The sequence below is a fragment of the Rattus norvegicus genome, chromosome 12 (genome assembly GCF_021556685.1).
Source record: "Rattus norvegicus strain SHRSP/BbbUtx chromosome 12, alternate assembly SHRSP_T2T, whole genome shotgun sequence".
Lineage (NCBI taxonomy): Eukaryota > Metazoa > Chordata > Mammalia > Rodentia > Muridae > Rattus > Rattus norvegicus.
The window spans coordinates 45026260-45046147 of NC_141545.1; the positions used below are offsets into that span (position 1 = coordinate 45026260).

The 19888-nt window shown below is 44.5% G+C and overlaps 1 protein-coding gene across 8 annotated transcripts in view; it reads right to left on the reverse strand.

Moving 5' to 3' along the window:
* The window catches only part of Med13l (mediator complex subunit 13L), a 196681-nt gene that overhangs the window by 176105 nt on the left and 688 nt on the right, over positions 1–19888 (reverse strand). For 2 of the 8 annotated variants that reach the window (XM_087578973.1, XM_087578971.1), the window contains exon 1: positions 19130–19813. The exons of the other annotated variants lie outside the window; for them this stretch is intronic. The gene's annotated coding sequence lies outside the window, so the exon portion shown is untranslated. Of the gene's footprint in view, positions 1–19129; positions 19814–19888 lie in introns of those variants that run through there. 8 annotated transcript variants of the gene reach the window in all.

The window sequence follows — 19888 nt, forward strand, 5'->3', positions numbered from 1 at the left end:
AACCTCGAACCCTATTTTGGATCCCCAGCAACACAGACACACGCGCGTGCACCCCGAAAACAAGCTCATATGCATGAACTAGAAGTCTCAATTATTATCAGTACATTCTTGCCAATGTGACCTATATCTATTCAGCATAATCCCAGTCAAATCCACACAGCACTCCACACATTACCAGCCTGACTCTAAGGCACCGTGGAGCGCTAAAGCTGTATCCCAATGGTAGGGCACTTACCTAACACAACGCCCAGGGTTCAACCCCACGTGCCAATTTTTAAAAATAAAATAATTTTTATATTGAGGCCAAGCATGGCAGTGCATACCTTTAATCCTAGCAAAGCCAGACTGTTCTACATAGTGAGGGGTTTTTAAGATTTATTTATTATATATGAGTACACTGTCCCTGTCTTCAGACACACCAGAAGAGGGCATCAGATCCTATTACAGATGGTTGTGAGTCCCCATGTGGTTGCTGGGAATTGAACTCAGGACCTCTGGAAGAACAGTGCTCTTAACCACTGAGCCATCTCTCCAGCCCCGCAGAGTGAAGTTTTTTATATTTTATTATTTCATGTGTGAAGGTGTTTGCCTATATATGTGTCTAGGCACCATGAGTATGCCTAGTGCCCACAAGGGCCAGAAGAGATAGTCAGATGTTGTGAGCTGCCACGTGGGTGCTAAGAATCAACCCCAGGTCCTCTGGAAGAGCAGCCAATATTCTTAACCACTGAGTAACCTTTCAAGGCCCCATAATGGGGCTTTATTCTACTATAAAGAAAAATGAAATTGAGCCAGGCATCTTTCTTTACTCCCAGCACTCAGAAGACAGAGGCGAATGGATCTCTCTCAGTTCAAGGCCAGCCTGCTACAGAATGACTTCCAGGAAAGCCAGAGCTACACAGAGAAACCGTGCCTTGAAAACCCCAAAAGGAAAGTGAAATTTGTAGAAAAAGGAACAGGAGATCACTATACCGGACAAGGAAGCCCAGGCTTAGAGACCCAGATACTGCCTGTTCTCTCTGATGTGCTCTGTAAACTATGAAAGTAGAGCTGGGAATAAATGCAGTAATGGCTAGAAACTAGAACAGGGGTCATAAGACTGGAAAGAGGTGACGAGCTCTAGGGAGGGAGTAAGGAATACAGGAGATCCCAGTGGAAATGGATCCACTGAGGGCAAAAGGGCCAACAGGCAGGAATGTGGGAAGAGGATTAATCAAAAGGAAATTCTTATGAAAATGCCATCTAATTTTTAAAAAATAAAATATTAAAAGAAAGTGAGTAGAAAAGCTGGAGCATTTCCCTGATTTAAAGACAAAATCCCACTAAGGAGCAGGGCAGCAAGAAGTGCACTCGCCTTAAGGAAAGGGGCATAGCAGCATCAGGGGTGACCCCAGACACCCAAACTCTCAAGCACACAGAAAGCACCACAACTACTCAGGGTTAAGAGCAGTTGTGGGAGGTTGGGCGCCGTGAGACCTACACTGGGAGAAATGAGAAAGGAGTAAAACATGCTGTTCAAAAAAGCTATAATGCTATCTGGTACCTTGGATGCCATGTAAAGGTCTTCAAGCACAGCCCCAGCATCCAGAGAGGAACAGGAGATGAGGCCTGTGTCTCCGGGTGGCACAGTGTCTAGGCCAGCCTGCACCGAGGAGCAGGGTGAGCTCAGAAAGCTGAGCCTCTGCCATGTCATGTTGAGACAACCAGTGCCACAGGGAACACAGGGAACAGCAGGACACAGAGAAGCTTCGATTCTTTCCTCACACTAGTGAGTCAAGGAGCATGTTGACTGGGGACTAGCTGACACACAGTGATTAACTGTTTTCTTTTTCACTATTCTGTGGTAACAAAGATTTCTTAGAGAAAAGAGTATAAATTACAAAAGAAAATAACAAATTGATTTCACATTTTGAGAGCTGATCTTCAAAGAACACAGTTGAAAACAAAAAAGGTAAATCAGAGCTGGGAAGAGTGTACAGAATGCACACAAGGGGCAGAGACACGGGCAACCCAAGGAAACAACTTCAATTTTTAATTTGGAGGAAAACTTCCCATAAGCAATCACAAGAAAGATATAAATGACATAATATGCAGGTGAAAAAGACATTGTACTTCAGCAATCATTAGTGACTTATAAATTGAAATCAGTTACGACTACCAGCCTTTAAAGAGGATAATTTTAAAATAATATTACTATTAGTGTCTGTGTGTTATTGGCGGGGGTAGCACGGATATAGAGGGCAACTCTGTGGGGTCAGTTACATCCTTCCACCTTTACGTGGATTCCAGGAATTGAACACAAGTCATCACACTTGCAGGGCAAGCTGCTTTGTCCCCCGAGGCACATTGCTGGCCCAGAGAGTGGCTAATAGTTTTAAAAGCTAACTAACCATGCAATGCAAACATGCAGAACCTAGAGGTCATGCACAACCGGTGAGATATCAAATACTATAACACTTTTTAGTTTGGCAGTCCATTACCAAATTAAACCTCTACTTATTTACAGAAATAAAAACACCAGAATTAGTACATTAATTTTAATTGAATGCAAAGCACAAAATGTGGTGTGTCCATTCCAGGAACTGTTTTTTAAAAAAAGAAATCCAAAAACAAAGAATGATAGTAGAAAGACTATATATTATTCCAGTTTCAAAAAAATCCAGAAAAGGCTAAATAATTGTCCTGTGACAGCAGATGGATGTGTGGTTGGGGGAAGAAGCTGTCGGGAGGGAAGGAGACCTGACTGCATGGCACTTAGGCCCTTCTGCTGCACAGACACCCCTCTCAGTCTCACAGAATGGATTCACTCCTCATACACACATGAAACTATGTGCTGTTCTGTGGATGTCAAAATCCATGAAAGTGCATGCTTGAAATGGACGTACATTCTGTATAAAAGCTCCCTCAGTCAGGTGGTGGTGCATGCTTCTAATCCTGGCACTCAGGAGGCCAAGGCCGGCGGATCTCTGAGTTTGAGGCCAGCCTGGTCTACAGAGAGTTCCAGGACAGCTAGGGCTGTAAGAGAAACCCTGTCTCAAAAACAAACAAACAAAATCTACTTCAATAAATACCCTGAAAAGTTTAAGTGTTGGTACCATAATTCGAGTAGACAATCTCAAAAACTATGCACACCTCTAAGTGACTGCAAGCCTTGTAATTATTTCTAGGTCTGACCACAGGGCAACACAGGTCCCCCAAGTAACCTCAGCACTTGGGAAGAAGACAGGACCAAGAGTGTGGGGCTAGCCTGGGGTCTATAGTAAAGTAAATGCAGCACTGGGTGTTTTCCTTTTTTCCCCATGAGACAAGGTCTCCCAATGCAAAGGCGTGAGTTTAGGGAGCACTCCATCTAGCAACAATCATTTTGTATTCAACTTCACTCAAAGAGGAACATGGGACTAAACCTGCAGTGTTTCCTCATGTGATCGATCCCATGTCACCCACAGCATGAGGACATGCATTCTTCTTCCTGATAGCACACATGAGCTGCTCCTTCCTGCACAGGCCTCTGTCCACACTGCTCGGGCTAACAATGTGCTCTCAAGGATTCTTCTTCAGAAGTTTTCTACAGGGACCATCCTTGACACAGATCCATCGGGAAGAACAGTCTGAGTCGTAAGGTGGTGGACCCAGTGAGGGTCAAAGGACACTGGTGTGGTAAAATAGAAACCAGCTCCAAATGTCTGCTGAGGGTCTGGCTTCTAACAAAGAAATCTGTTCTGGTCATTGTAGGCTATTCGTGCATGTTTAACTATGCACATGAGTGCTGCTGGGATAATCCATCTCTGACAGGAGGACCTGAGTCTTTACAGGACAAACTAACATAACGTCAGCGAGATGTTTCCAGACTACACCGTGGCATGCTTTAATCTTCCTCACCATGAATCAGAACAATTAGCTATCCTCATTTTCCCTTCTAGATGATTCTGTTCAGAATAAAAGTCTAAGAGACTCCCGTCTGTCTGTGTGAAGCAATCACAAGCTGGCATTACTACTTCACTAATCTCTGATCAAACTTTAAAAAATGTAAGCTGTATTATCACTCCATTAATCTCAAGCAAATCTACACGCCCCAGTGATCCCCACTTTCATGCATGCACTGAATCATGTGGTCTACATGGTTAATTTTTAAGGGCTCAGAAAAGAAAGCACCCAGTAAAAACTGGGCTGGCTAGGAGGCTCAGCCCAGAAGTCCTGGCAGGACCGGGTCTGGAAGGGACAGGAGGAACTCAGATCTGCCTTGTAGCCTCCACCACTTGAAGTTCTTGCCCACGTTTCCCCCTCTAAGAAAGCAACGGGGTGAGCAGACTGCATGCAACGGGGTGAGCAGACTGCATGCTCTGAAGCGGCTGCCACAGCAGCTTCTGCTCAGAAGAACTCAGGCTGGGGAGAAGCAGCAGCACAGGACGGGGGCCGGGGAATCCAGGTCCTACCTAATGCCACCAGAAATAAGGGGAAAGGGCCTTTGTAGAGATTAAACATTTTAAAAAGAAAACTCAAAAAAATCTATATACCTATATAATATTTACAAGAGCTTCATAATCTCACTGGAAACCAAAAATTCAAAAAATAAAATATTGAGATGTGTTTGCTCAAAGAAGCAAAATTGAGCAATTTCCAGGATAGGTAAGAACAAGAAAATGGAATGATGCATTGTCTGTAGAAACATAAACTAACATATGTTCTTAGTGGGCTCATGGTTGTATCTATCGAAATGTAGTGTTTAACTATTATTGCAGAAAAAGATGAAAGTGTCTTAATGTTGCTCATAATTGGTGGTTAAACAAGCAACAGTACATTATCTTAGAGAAAGGATGTTATTGTTAACAAAAATAACAGAAAAGTTATGTCTAAATTTACTCTCTCTCTTTCTGACACACACACACACACACACACACACACACACACACAGCAGAAAGTCATGTTACAGGAGGTGAGAATCACCCCCCATCTTTAAAACTGAAGCCCGCCCATCAGACGAGCATGTGGAGACGGGCACAGACTGCGGCACAGCTGCATCCCTGAGTGGCAGGTACGAAGCTGGGAGCTCTACCTACAGACACTGCAGCAGGCCACAGTAGTGCATGCCGTAACAATCTAGGACTTAGGGTCAGAGCTCCTGAGGGCAGTAAGAGGGCAGGGTGAGGCTGGGTGCTCGTGCTGAAATGAGCTGTTCACGGCACACTCTACCTTACATGTGCTATTTTAGAAATCAGTAAGACAATCTGCATGTGAAGACACACCAAGATGTACACAAGAGCTAGGGGCAAATCTGGAATAATACAAATTAAAATCCTGGTTGGTATCTTCCTCAGAGGGAAAAGGGCCTTTATGGTTTATGTTAGACACTTCCATATTGCTTGAATCTGAGAGTAATTAAGTGATATTTTATTTAATTTATAAAAGAAATTACTTTCCATTAAAGTCATAATTATGAAAACTGTAACCACATGGAAAGTGTTGGTGAGCACAGCAGAATGAAGACGGCATGGCTATGTGCACTGTGCGCTCCAGCGCAGCAGACACGCACACTTGACACGCACACAGTGCTGGGGAAGCCTCAGCTATCGCAGTGACTCAGACACACATCGATTTTATCATTTCAGTTTCCTGGAAGTTTTATTTCATGAAAATATTTTGTATCTCATTAGTACTACCTCACTTGGAGAGAAATTAAAGAAACATGACAACGGCAGGAGAGCCAGCTCTAGCTTCAGGGTAGCCAAGGGAAATGACTGCCCACCTGGGAAGGCTGAATGAATTCCCAGCCAATGGAAAACGGATAGCACATGCTGTGCCAGTAAGTGTACTCGAAACAACTGGAGAGGCCCCGCCACACCACGAGATTCCATCAGAAGCTTCTCAAGTGCATACGTCCACTCTAGTGCTTAACTGAGGCTCAGAGCTGCCAAGTCACAGCACAGTGGCAGCACAGAGGGTTCCGGAGCACAAGGAGGCAGGAGCGTGCTGAAAAAGGAAGAAGGTAGGGGCCAGAGGGCAGGAAGGGAGGGGAGGAGGGAGCACAGTAGGAAGTGAAATTCCCGAGCAGGAGACAAAACTGACATGTAAAATGACACTCCAAATAACTATACAAAACTTGTCCAATCAAGCAGCCAAGTGCTAATCTAAGGGAACAAAGAAACTAGGAGTAAAGACTCAAAGGAATCAGAGCCAGGAACAGTCAGGCACATGTGCACCCGTGCCTGTGCTTGTGTACGACCAAACACACACACACACACACACACACACACACACACACACACACACACACTCTGCTTGTAGGCTACCAACATGCCCTCTCTACCTACTGAGCTCTCAAAGCTCAAATGTGCGCAAAGGTATGTGAGAATGCAGGGCCACCTATGCCATCCTCCTTGGCTCTAAAGTTAATAGTGAGCCGGTAGAGACACAGCTTATAGGAAGCATCATAGTGGGGGAGGGGACACAAGCCTTTAATCCCAGGACTCAAAATGCAGAGGAAGGAGGATCTCTGTGAGTTCTAGGTTAGCCTGTCTTCAGAGTGGGCTCCTGGACAGGCAGGGCTACACAGTGAAAAGCTATCTCAAAACATGAGGGGAAAAAGGAAGAGGAAACATCCCACAGCAGCTAGCTCCACAGTGGGAAGATAAACCTGCTTTTCTCCAGCTTAAGCCCTGCTCCCAGAAGAGCAGAGGCCTGGATCTCCTGCTGAGAAAGGACCAGGGCTGTGGACCTGCTTACCCCCATTTCCTTTCTTCCTGTCAGGGCTATACTGTGCCCATTTCTGATAACTGAATTTCCTGAGCTCTTCCTCTGCCAAAACAGTCTGACTCACACCTCCACACTCCACCACCGCCACCCTCCCTGCCCAAGGCCCTATTCACCCACTCCACCCATCCAGCCATCCCCTTCCCTTCTATCTCCCTGTCTCTGGGACTAGGCAGCTCATAACCACGTTACACACACACTCTCCCGTCGTCGGGGCTGTCTCGGGTCTGTGAGGCTTGGGGGTGCAGGGTCAGTAGATGCTTCCTACGCCTGGGCTCAAAGCATCAGTCTCCAGCCCATCTGGGTGCTGTCCACCCACCACCACCACCATCACCACCACCATCACCACCACCATTACCACCACCACCACAGCCACCACCACAACAACAACAAGGAGCCCTTGTGATGGTTTGAAAATGCTTGGTCCACGGAGTGGCACCAGTAGGAGGTGTGTCCTTGTTGGAGTAGGTGTGTCATTGTGAGTGTTGCCTTTAAGACCCTCATCCTAGGGGCTGGGGATTTAGCTCAGTGGTAGAGCGCTTACCTAGGAAGCGCAAGGCCCTGGGTTCGGTCCCCAGCTCCGAAAAAAAGAACCAAAAAAAAAAAAAAAAAACCCTCATCCTAGCTGTCTGGAAGTCAGTATTCTGCTAGCAGCCTTCAGATGAAGATGTAGCACTCTCAGCTACTGCACCAGGCCTGCCTGGACACTGCCATGCTCCCACCTAGATGATAATGGACTGAACCTCTGAACCTGTGATCCAGCCCCAATTACACGTTGTCCTTATGAGAGCTGCTGTGGTCATAGTGTCTTTTCACAGCAGTAAATCCTAAGACAGCCCTGTCTCTCATCTTTATGTCTCCTTTATTACAACTTCTATGAATTTCTCTTTAAAACAGAAGTCTGAGCACGTTGCTGTATCTCTAAAACTCTTTAGACTTCCTCCTAAAACACAGAATTTAACTTCAAGCTCCTCCCTGTGATCCGACCCTCAACTGTTAGTCTTGTCTGCCATCAAATCAAAAGCACATTTACTTACCTAAGCCAAGGTGAGTAAATTATTTCCAGTGAGGTCTGAAAATGCTATTTTACAGGTATACTATTTATACATGTGTATAGCTGACAAATTCCCTCATGAAAATCATACAGTATCATCACCGAGCTCACACTGCTACACACAGTGGAATAAAGCTGCATCAGAGAACACTGACCCTCGACTGGGCTGCTTCAAATACTTCTGTGCTCAGTGCCAATACTGAAGTCTAGGCATTGCTAAACAGGCTTTAACACTTATCATTCAGAGCTCACAACTTTCTGAAAATTTTCAAGTCAGCTCTTTTAGATTTTAACAGTGCAGCATACCTACCTTGTAAGAAAATTTCACAATACAATTCAGTTACTTTAGAATACAAATGCCTACCATTCTGAGTCTGTTTGGCGTGTAACTGAGCTCACCACATAAAAACCAACACAAGCCATTTATAGTAATAATGTCATTAGAAAAGTCTCCAAATACGAGGAAACACATCCACTTCAAATCAAGTTTATAAAATAAAGAAGTCGGTTTATTAGCTTTCACAATCCAAAGCATGGGTGCTCATGAAAGTATCTAGTATCTACAGTGTAACTAAATGTTAAAGGGTTCTACAGACAGATTCAAAACAGTGCCATCTGTCAGGATGGCAAAGCCCAACTTCATCATCAGAGTGCCAAAACTAATAAAATATATTTTAAATATATATCTCAGGCACTTCATACACATTAATGAATTGAGTCTGTCTCATTCTGTCTCTCTGACTCTCTCTGTCGCTGCCCCCCAACTTACCACACACACACACACACACACACACACACACACACACACACACACACACACACAGAGAGAGAGAGAGAGAGAGAGAGAGAGAGAGAGAGAGAGAGAGCGCACTGTGTAGGTCAGAGCATAATTTTTGGGTCCAGAAGCTAGAACTCAGTCATCAAGTGTGTGGCCAGTCTCCTGAGCACCCGGGTCACCCAACAGACATGAACTGAGCTGGGAACCTGACACTAAATCTGTGTCAATGGCACTACTTTAACTACTTCCAAGGCCTCAAACACTAAGAACCTGAGTTTGGGTTAAATGTGCTCTGAAATAAATTCTCCACGATGAGCTGCTCAGGTGTTACTGAAGCTGATTTTCTTGGGGACTGCCATAGGTTGTTAAGATGGCTCTGTGGGTAAAGGTGCTTGCTGCCAAGTCTGAGGACCTGAGTTCAGTCTCCAGAACCATGGTAAAAGGAGAGAACTGACTCCCAGTTCTGAATATTTCCACTTGCATATGCAGGTACACACACAAAAGGGATAAATGTGGGGTTTTTTTTTCACTTTAAAGTAACTACAACCCTTATTTAGAGTCATTATATAACTAAATTTCCTTTAAATATCTATTATTCTAGGATTAAATCACTCTTTACAGGACTTCAGTGCATGTTTTGATTGGAAAGTTACTTTCAAAAGAGATCTACACATATGCACACATGCACACAACTACACATATGCACACAGCTACCTACTCTTCTAAAGCTGAGGAAATGTTCACTTTGGGGGGAGGAGTTGTTTTGTTTTGTTTTGTTTTGACCAGGGTCTCAGCATGCCAGGCTGGCTGACCTGGAGCTCACAGAAACCCTCTGAACATCTGCCTCCCAGTGGTAAGATTAAAGGAATGCACTGCCATGTACAGCGCACCCTTTCTTTCTGAGAAGTATTTTCTGATCCTTGTCCGCCCTCCGTATTCATTCAGTATACAGGCCAACTACGGTCCACCTCCACTGAAAACAAAGGTCACTGCACCACTTACTCAGGGCTTGAGAGAGCAGAAAGTCCGGCAGGCCTATAATCCATTCATTGTGTGCGTCTGCCTGTGCCTGTGCCCCAGTGAGTGTGCTCGAGGAGACACAAGGACAGCATGTGGGAGCCCATCCTCCCATCCCAACTCACCATTCCATGGTGGGGTCCTTCCCTCACTACTGTACCACCCACAGTTGCATGCCAATGCCAAAGCCAAGCTCCCCTGGGTGCTGTGCTCAAGCCCGAGACTTATTAAAGAAAGCTCCTGTTAAACCGGGTATAACACAGGTTTACACAGCTTTAATCCTAGCACTTGAAAGGCAGAAGCAGGCACATCTTCGTGAGTTTGAAGCCAGCCTGGTTCACCTAATGAGTTCCAGGGCAGACACAACTACATAGTAAATACCTGTCTTTAAAAAAAAAAAAAAAAAGATTGTTACAATGAACCACTGTAACATGAAATGCAAAATGCAAAAGCTTTAGTGACAAGTTAATAAATTGTGAGAGTTGTCCTGTGCCCTCCACATACCTGTGGCAACTGTCCTCTTTTCCCCCTCCACACAAATAAATGAAAATTTAAAAGACAGATTTTTTTTTTTAGGATTTTATTTGTTCAAAATAAAATCCAGTGTCTAACCCTTGGACTCCCACTGGAGCTGCAGGGAGCCGGCCCGCCCTGCCCCTCCTCCACACTAGGGCTCTCCCACTCTCTCCCATCCTTAATCTCTAAGAGGCCCCTTCAAAGCCAGGCCAGTGGGGATTTTGCTAAACTACCAGATTATGCCTCTGCCTTTACAGTCTCTCTATTGCTCCTAAATCTACAAAAGCAAACCTTCAATAGGACCTTGCTTTTCCCACTCCCTCAAGAGCCCCAGGCTGGCTCAGAGCCACCTACCCATCAGCTCACCAGGACAACCTCCACCCTCACGGTCACTGACCACTGAGCAGACAGACAGCAAGCCTCTCCTGCCACTCAAGGCCTATAAGTGCCTTAAAAACTGTCATTACCCGGTTGTTTACTCTCATGTCAGAGGAAACCAATCTCGCTGTCTACTGAAAGCACACACTGACTTAAATGCACCCACAGCAGCAGGGTCAAACACAAGTGATCATCATGCAGAAACTACCGTGGAAAATGTGCAGAACCTGAAGGACGGTGGCTCACAGGGCTCAAGAAGTCAGATTTGCCTGTGAAAGAGAGCAGTCCTAGAAAGACTCTTAAACACATATTCAATCCAATACCATTTAACACACCGCTTTTCTTCAATCCATTCTCTTAATAGTTTCTCTATCGTCTTGGATTATCTCCCATTCTCATTTCATGTGCCATCTGCTCGTTTAAGACTTCACGTCTGTCCAGTCTCTGAAATATTTGTCACTTTAGTCATTAGCACCTTGCACAATGCAGCTCTGTCTCCTTAAAGTTCAGAGCTCGATTATTTTAGAAAGCTCAAGATTATTTTAACATCACCATTTCTTAATCTAAACTGGCCTGCCTACACTTTACATTTTCCACCTAATGAAAATTCCACCTCAGTAAGTGTCCGTGCTGTTTTAAAAGGAAGCCGAGAAGCAGGGCCATAAACTAGAGGGTTCTACAGGCCACCTCAGCAAATTCTCCCAAGCAAACTCAAGAGCTGTGACAGAGTCCCACAGAACTCCCTTCTCACTCCCCAGCAGGCCCCAGCCTACTCTCTACCCCTCCCAGGGCCAGCAGAAAGTTCCCCTCTGGTCTTCTCAGTTTCAAGGCATCACGCAGCCCATGCAGCTCCCTCTGGGCCTGACATACAGCATCTCAGAAATTAAATCGTACGTGTAGGTCTTTTCCCCCGTGCGTCAGACCCTTAGCCCTTTGGTAAGTGCAAGCTAGATTTTAATCATTTCTGATGCACACTATTCCTAAATGAATTATACATGTCCTAAATTTCTCAAACACTGCATACAAAAAATTAACATTTCTAAATATTAGTTTATTGGCTATTCCATCCACCCTCACTCCCAAATCCCTTACATCTCCTTGGGTCTCAGAAGTCCTCGTTTTCCACATAAAACAGCAAGCAAAAAGCCTGTGTGTCAGACTGAGGACAGAAGAGCTCTACGGTAGAAACACCAAATCTTTCCTCCTGATAGCATCACAGAACCTGCCAGTGTTCTCACTGTTAATGAAGGGTGCCAGTGAGGAGAGCCAAACTCAGGGGGGGAAGGGGCCTGCACCTCCCTGAAGAACTGCTGCTCATTGTGAACACAGCACCAGGCCTCTCCACACCCTTCAAGCATCCTCCAGCCAACAGTCCTTGTCTGGGCCTGAAGGGCAGGCCCCCTACCTCGGATAGGCACTCCAACTGCCTGAGGCAAGGAGGTCTAGACTGCCTCTGCCAGCCCAAACAACAAGCTAGGGAAAGTGCTGCTGGATCCCTCCCACTGTGGGACAATCCTGAGGGAATAGCAGGAAAGCCATGTTCTCTATCTCTAACAGTCTCCACGTGCAGCACAAGGCAGTGGGAATGAACCCTTTCTAATATTTTAGACTACAGAGTACACCCTCATGGTAACTTCTAGTTCCAATGGTAAAGTTAAGGCCCTATTCACAGTCCGCATGCCTAACAGAAAGACTATAGATCTATGAGGACCCTCCTTCAGTGACAACGCAAAGCTGAGACACGACCAAGGTTGTTCAATGAAAATCAGAAAGTATACAGACCTTAGCTCCTTTCTTTGCAAAACAGAACAAGGGAATCGGCACAGCAGGCTAACCATGATTTGATGTTAAGAATAGTTTTTATCAGGTACTATTTTTGACATTCCTTAAGAACAATCTCAAAATGTTAGCATACTTGCTATTAAAGGTCGAAGAGCTGCCTAGGAAGTCATCCATCAACTACCAAGTAAGAGCCGGGGTTCAATTCCTGGTTTCACCAGTTATAGCTCAGAGTTGGTACGAAATCCTCCAGTACTTAAAATACATACACGGGGAAATCCCAAGTGAGAAGAAAAGCCACATGCAAAGATGGATTCCACATCTCTTTTCACAGCTCACATGTGAGGAAAAACCCAAGAACAGCATAGGTGTGAGCAATTCCATCTCTTTTCCCTTAAAAATGGTGAAAGCTGAGGCTTCCCCCAGCCTTTCAGGTGCCGGCCTGACCAATGCTCACACGGTTATATGCTTGAGGTCTTGGGTGCATGTCTGAAATCCCAGCACCCATGCAGAAGCCTGAGAAGTTCTGAGAAGAGTTACAAAGTGAGTTCTAGACCAGCCAGGATCACTGTGTCTAAAACAAAATATGCTCAAATGATTTTCTCACATGCCCCAACTCAAGTTCACAAGTTGTGTCCAGCCTGATTTGCCCAATCAATAAAAATTTTAAATCGGCCCAAGTTTCTCTATTCCAGTTCACTGCCTAGTGTACTGGGCTCTTTACTGGACTCATAAAAAGTGACCTTGTGGGGCTGGGGATTTAGCTCAGTGGTAGAGCGCTTACCTAGGAAGCGCAAGGCCCTGGGTTCGGTCCCCAGCTCCGGAAAAAAAGAACCAAAAAAAAAAAAAAAAAAAAAAAAAGAACCCAAACAAGCGCTGAGGATGCCTCCAGGATGCTTAATAGCATGGAATGAATGCCTAAGTGCAGGGAGAACCAAGATAATTGTGCACTAAAAAACCTCTTCTCCTCAGAGGTGTATCAAGACTCTGAGAGTAGAGCGCTTACCTAGGAAGCACAAGGCCCTGGGTTCAGTCCCCAGCTCCGAAAAAAAGAACCAAAAAAAAAAAAAAAAAAAAAAAAAAAAAAGACTCTGAGAAACTAGTTCCACCTGTGGCAATCACGGAAAGCTTCAGAGAGGAGGTGATCCCGGAACAGATTTTTAAAATGAGCAAGCCTAGTTTGGGGTTGGGGGACAACTGTGGCCCTAGCACTCTTGGGCAGAGGCAGAAAGTCTACCCAGAGCCCCCAAACAAGCTCCAGGTACACAGTGTATCTCTGTCACAAATACTCATCTTCCTAAAGTTTAATAAGATGCTAGAGGGTCACGCTGAAACATTTCCACCATATTACAAAACTCCTGTTCACAATTATCTGTTTTATTTGAAATAAATGCTTTTTTTTTCAATTCTAAGACCAAATGTCTAATGGCCAATTAGTGCTGTGACTTGATACAAATTAAGAATAAATTATAACCAAAAGAAAATAGAAAAAATGCCCTCTTCATTCATTTGTGTGTGCTCAGAAGACGTGTGCAAGTGTGCACACATACATGCACATATCTGTGTCTGCCTGTCCGAGGACAACTATGGAGTTCATTTTCTCCTTCCATTGTGTGGATTCTGGATGTCGGGAACTTGGGGCAAGTACTTCTGCCAAGACCTCTAATAAAGATTCAGTAATCTCAGCACTGCCAAGGCCCAGGCAACTGGATTACCTTCAGTTTGAGGCCAGCCTGGGTTCTCTAGTGAGTTCCTGGCTAGCCTGGGCTACAAAACGATACCCTGTCTCAAAACTAACAAAAAGAGGGGTTGGGTATTTAGCTCAGTGGTAGAGCGCTTGCCTAGCAAGCACAAGGCCCTGGGTTCAGTCCCCAGCTCCGGGGGGGGGGGGGGGGGTACAAAATACAGAAAGCTGTGTGCTTTACTGTGAAGTGATGCAAATACAGCTTTAAGAATATCCTACCACAATTCCCCCAGAATGAGAAAATAAACATTCAGAAACACAGAACTGAAGCAGGAGAGACACCAGTGAAGGAACATTTGCCTTGAGAAAAGTGCTTTCTCCCAATTTCCCTCCGGGAAGAAAGAAGTCATCTTATGGTTTTAGACTAGAATCCAAACAAACGCAAAGAGATCCTTCCTTCAAGGAGGCCTGTGCAGCAGGCATCACCAACATGCGCACAGGGAAGCTTCCTAGCAGCAGCTGTCCCCAGCAGCTGGAAGGGGCGGTCTCCTCACCGCTGCCTTACAAGCAGTACCGTCCAGGAGCACAGGAAAATCCCACAAAGCAACAGATCTCAGCTTTTTAAGATGATTTCACAACTATTTTTAAATCAGCTAAAGCAAAGAAAGGAAACTATGCTGATGCACATAAGCACCTACAACTAAAAAACTGGGCAAGCATGGGCATCTCATTCATGCAAATGAGCCTGAATTTACAACTCCTCATTTATGTTAATATTTACCAAGATGAATGGAATATCACCTCCCCTATGTAATGAAGTCAGTTCTCTCAACAGAACAAAGCTAACACCTTCAAATCTTTCAAATAAACATTGAAAGCATATAGCATAAAGGGGAATTATCTGAGCGGGATCAAAAGGATGTGATCCAGCACTCAATAAGGGAAAGTCAGACATTCCAATAACACAAACACTGAGTCTCTAATTCTAAAACTCTAGGCGGATCCTAAGAGGCAAATGTGTGTTGACTTGTTTTATATTTTTTTTCTTGTTTTGCTGAGAGGGGAAGCTACTCCCACAGGCCATCTAATTTACGCTATCTGATTAACTCCCCTTGCAATGCACTGGATGCTACTTCTTTGCAACAACAAAATTATCTCTAAAATGACAAACAGAGATCAATCCTGGTACACGGCACCTTCTGCAATCTGTCCAGTGCATTCATATGCACTCTATGCACTCGGAGTATCTTAAAGCACGCTAGCAGCAGCGCTGGAGAGTCTCCTCTCAGGGCTTCTAGTAAATGGTTAGAAAGCACAGGTCACCAGTCACACCTACTATCCAACCACATTTTAATTTTCCTAAGCTTTATCTAATCTCTCTCTCTCACCGGCCAGCTCCTGTGAGATAAACATGCCATCCTTTCCACAGGAGGGAAATCGGTACCTGTACTGGCTTAAATAACAATGTTATTATCTTCTGAAAAATAAGTCAAGGCTTCAAAAATATCTATCTCTGAATCAAACTTTGATAGCTGAATTACCATTCAGATAATCTACAGCATCCCAGTACACACTGAGAGTTCCATCTCAATGCTGCCTTTACTCATCTCAGAGTATAGATCCTGGACGTGTCTGATGAATACAATTAGCCCACAATTAACTAGGCTAAATTAGCTAGCGAACAAAAAAGATCAATTTTCCATACTAATTAGCGTAAGTCACATCTATGAGCTAACGGTATTTAAAGAAATACCTTGAGAGACTTTTTTTCTATATACATCATCTAACATGTCCATGGCAAAACGACCAGAGTGCCTGCACACACTCTACAAACACTTCCTGTCTGGCACACAAAGAGAATGGAATGGGCCGGCCTGCTTCGCCATGAGCATGGCAGGGCCTCTGGCACATGTGGATCTCAGGCACATTATTTCGCTTTAAATTATGAACGCATCACACGTACAAATGGCTCTTTAAAACGGTCCAGTAAACTGCTACACTATGCCTTAAATTGCTGTCTATTATGTACTTAAAAATATTTACTAGCAATTGGAGGTTAATATGGCAACCATTACCGGGTAGCAATTATTGCCATTAAAAAAATATAAATACTATAATGCCATGTGCTACTAACAACAAATGCTGAAAACACATTGGCATATTATAAATATTTTCATTAAAGGAAATGAACCATCATGAAAAAGATGCTTTAAACGTACACTTATTTTAAATATTAAAACTGCAAACTGGACAAAAAAACCCAAAAACAAAAAAGCCTGTGAGTGTATCTGGACGCTCTGACACCTTGGCAAATCTTCCCTCCTCTCCATCCCGCACTCCCCACTCTAGCTTCTAGGTTCCCAGCAGCTCAAGTTTTCTACAGTTACAACTACCTTCCTTTCCTTAGGGCACAGAGAAGGCCCATAAGACAACAGGAAATTACATCTACAACAAATTACCCTAAAAGCTTCAGAAACAAAATGAATGGCCCTGGGTAAGACATTAAGTACTAATGGGTGTACACGTGTTTTAATTCAGTGAGGATTTGACAGCATTATTCAGTTACCTACAGCCAAGGAGAATTTAAGCAAACCAGACATGAATGTGGAGAAAATATCTAGAACCTAGAAGTGTCCCCCAAGTCCCAGTACCCAACATACTTAAGTCTAACCTAAAGGGCACAGAGTCACTTTCTCCACAGTATCTCAAAAGAAACACAGAAAGATACACTGGGCATCTGGAAACTATAATGTTTCTTCACTAAGGGATGAGTTCAGGGCCACATTTTCTACAGGGCCACACTGCTACATTTTCCAAAAATGAAAACTAAGCACACTTAACTTGATGGACAGCATGAGAAAAGTTTTGTGTCACAAAGGACCAGTCAGGCACAAATTTCCTGCAGCAGTGGCTACAAATCTCACAGGAGGAAGAGTGAGAATCAGCACAACGAGGACCCACATCATATGCATCCAATGGCCTTTCACAGGTTAGGGTGGGGGTGGAGACAGAAAAGAAAGGCTAGGAAATGGGACTCCGGGCAGTGTCAGAAAACAAACTCAGTAAGAGACGAGGAACAAGAATCTAGGGGGCCTGATTGCCCAGTCAGCCTCTGCTCAGCCCTGGTATTGGCCTCAGGATCTCAGGAAGGCGTGGCTCATGGTTCCCTCAAGGCTCGGCTCCAGCTTACACCTCCATCCACGATAACAGGAGCATGTGGGTGGGCAGTGTTCTAGAAGTGACTATGCTCTGCTCAGAAACAAAACTGCAGGCCAAACTGTTCAAAAACACAAAATGCTAGGTTCCTAGAGTTCTTCTGACACAAAACATGATTTTGAAAAGATGACAACTGCCTCTCCTATGGAATCAACTCTTCTATACAATATTCTTTAGGCAATGTATTCTCGATAAGGTAAGTTGTTGCTGTGTGTGCACACTCTTCAGGGAAAAAAATCTCAACTAAGAATCAGAAAAAAGGACTAAAGGCAGTTTGTCCTTGGTTTTGGTTTTCTGTGGGTCTTTTTTTTTTTTTTTTTTTTTTTGGTTCTTTTTTTCCGGAACCCAGGGCCTTGCGCTTCCTAGGTAAGCGCTCTACCACTGAGCTAAATCCCCAGCCCCGGGTCTCTTTTATTATTAGGTTTGGTTTTTTAAAAATTTTAGGGCTAGAAAGATGACTCCAGGGTTAAGAGCACTGGCTAATCCTCCAGAGGACCTGGGTCCAATTCCCATCACCTACAGGGCAGCTTACAATGGTCTCCAATTCCAACCCCAAGAAATCCAACACCCTCACACAAGTACACAAGGAAGCCAAACAACAATCAGTGCTTATAAAATAAAGATAAAGTTCTTAAAAATTAAACACCATTTATCCACCTCCATATAAACAGTCTACATTTTTAAACCAATCTAAATCTAAACCAATTTCTGCATTCCAAAATTAGTCACCCAAAAAGTTAATTGTACTTTATATTCCAAAGTCAACTTTTTGGTTTAAATATGTTAGGGGAGAAATACCCAGAATGCAGTCAAAATCAAAGTTCAGAATCTTCAACAAAGAATCTCTTCTCTACCCCCTCACTCGCTGAAGCTGAGAGAAATGAGGAAGGATCCTAGAGTTGGGCTGTTCAGCCGGGCAGGCTTGCATTTGCCCGCACAACACATTGTATATAAATTAGCCACATGCACACAGCACTGCTGCTCAGCGTGATGACAGTAATGTGGCCAACTAACGTGGCTGACTTGGTTATTTTAATTACCTGTAAAAGTGTCATTGTGATCGCCCAGTCGACAAATTGGGGGGGGGGGGGGGGGAATACCCTGCTAGTCAATACATTTGCTGATCTATGAAGGTCCCTGAATCTAATACTAAATGACAAACAGGGGAAGTGGGGGTGGAGGGGTGAAAAAAGAGGCAGAAGTAGTTTTATCTCACATCAAAAGATCAAGAGTAAATTCCCACAGTAGTAAAAGGAAGAACCCCAACTGCTAACTGAATCTTGAAACTCAGCCTCTGGATAAAATTCGGGGTGACCTGCAATCAGTCTGCTTACAAGAGTGGAAGCAGGGGTACTGTGTCACTCAGTCTTTGTAGGCCAAAATCATGCTTGATTTCTTTATCGGCATGAAAACAGAATGACACTTCCAAAGTTGGCAACAATTCGTATTTCTCCACTAATCTCCAAGGGGAGAAAAAACATCTATGCCACCCATAATTAAATGTAACTAATTACAATTTGAACACTAAATTATTTATCCAGTGTAAACAGGGACTAAGGAAAAAAAGCTTCTATCTACAGCAGGGGTTCCAGAAAATAATTTGCAATAAACGCATGCTTTCCAAAAGGCAGCACCCATAACGCTCCCCCACCAAAATTGGGCACACAACTTAAAATAAGTTCAGTTTTTAAGGCTAAATTAAATAGGCCGTTCAACCAATTTTCCAATTATATTCTACACTTGAAACATAATTGCCTTACATCTGTTTACAAATCTTTGCTCAATATTTAAACAAATTCTTACTCTCCGGGGCACAGAGCTCCACATACAGTAACTCAGGCACAAAGCGCGTATTTAAAGACCACGCACTCCCATTATCAGTCTAAGCGCCAGGTTTAACAACGCGAATGTTTTCAGAGCTAGGTAATACGACCCAATAAAAAGCAAAGATGGCATTTACCACCAAATGTCACTGCCACCGCCAGGAAAGAGTTGCTGGAGCCCTATACATTTTTAATTTCGATGAATCGAGCCGCCGCCACCCGGTGCCAGGCTTCCAGAAGAACAATTGACACCCTAAATGGTTCGAGATTAAGGCAGGCGATGCACTTCCAAAGCAAAAGTTGTCAATTATCAGAGGCGAGAGCGGGAGAGGCGAGGCGAAGGCAGATAAAAGCGATGTTATCAAACCGCCCAGCTTGTTGCTCGCGCGCGCGTGTGTGTGTCTGTGTGTGTGTGTGTGTGTGTGTGTGTGTTCCTTGTTAAGGCAGAGAAAACAGTTTTTAAAGGCAGCGGAGGAGAGCGAGGAGCACCAGCTTCCTCCACCTTCCGTGGGCTCCGAGCAACGGCTCTCCCGCTCTCCGGCATAGTAAGCCTCGAGAGGCGGGCGGCTGTCCGTGTTTACAACCGCGCGAGCTCCAGCTGCCAGAGTCCTTTGCCTGACACCATCGCCTTCCATCAACTGTTTTCGGGCGAAATCGCAGGTGTCATTGTGGAATTTAAAAAGAGAGAGAGGGAGGTAGAAAGAAAGAAAAATTCAGAAAGCAGACACGGGCGAGCGGCCGATCCGATCGGGAGAGAGAGGGCGAGCCTGCAGATCACCGGCGCCGGCGGCTGCACAAGGCGGAGAAGCCTTCCACATTTCGGGAAGGAGGAGGAAAAAAAAAAAAGAAAGAAAAAAGAGGGGGAAGGGGAGGGGAGGGGTGTGATTGCCACGGAG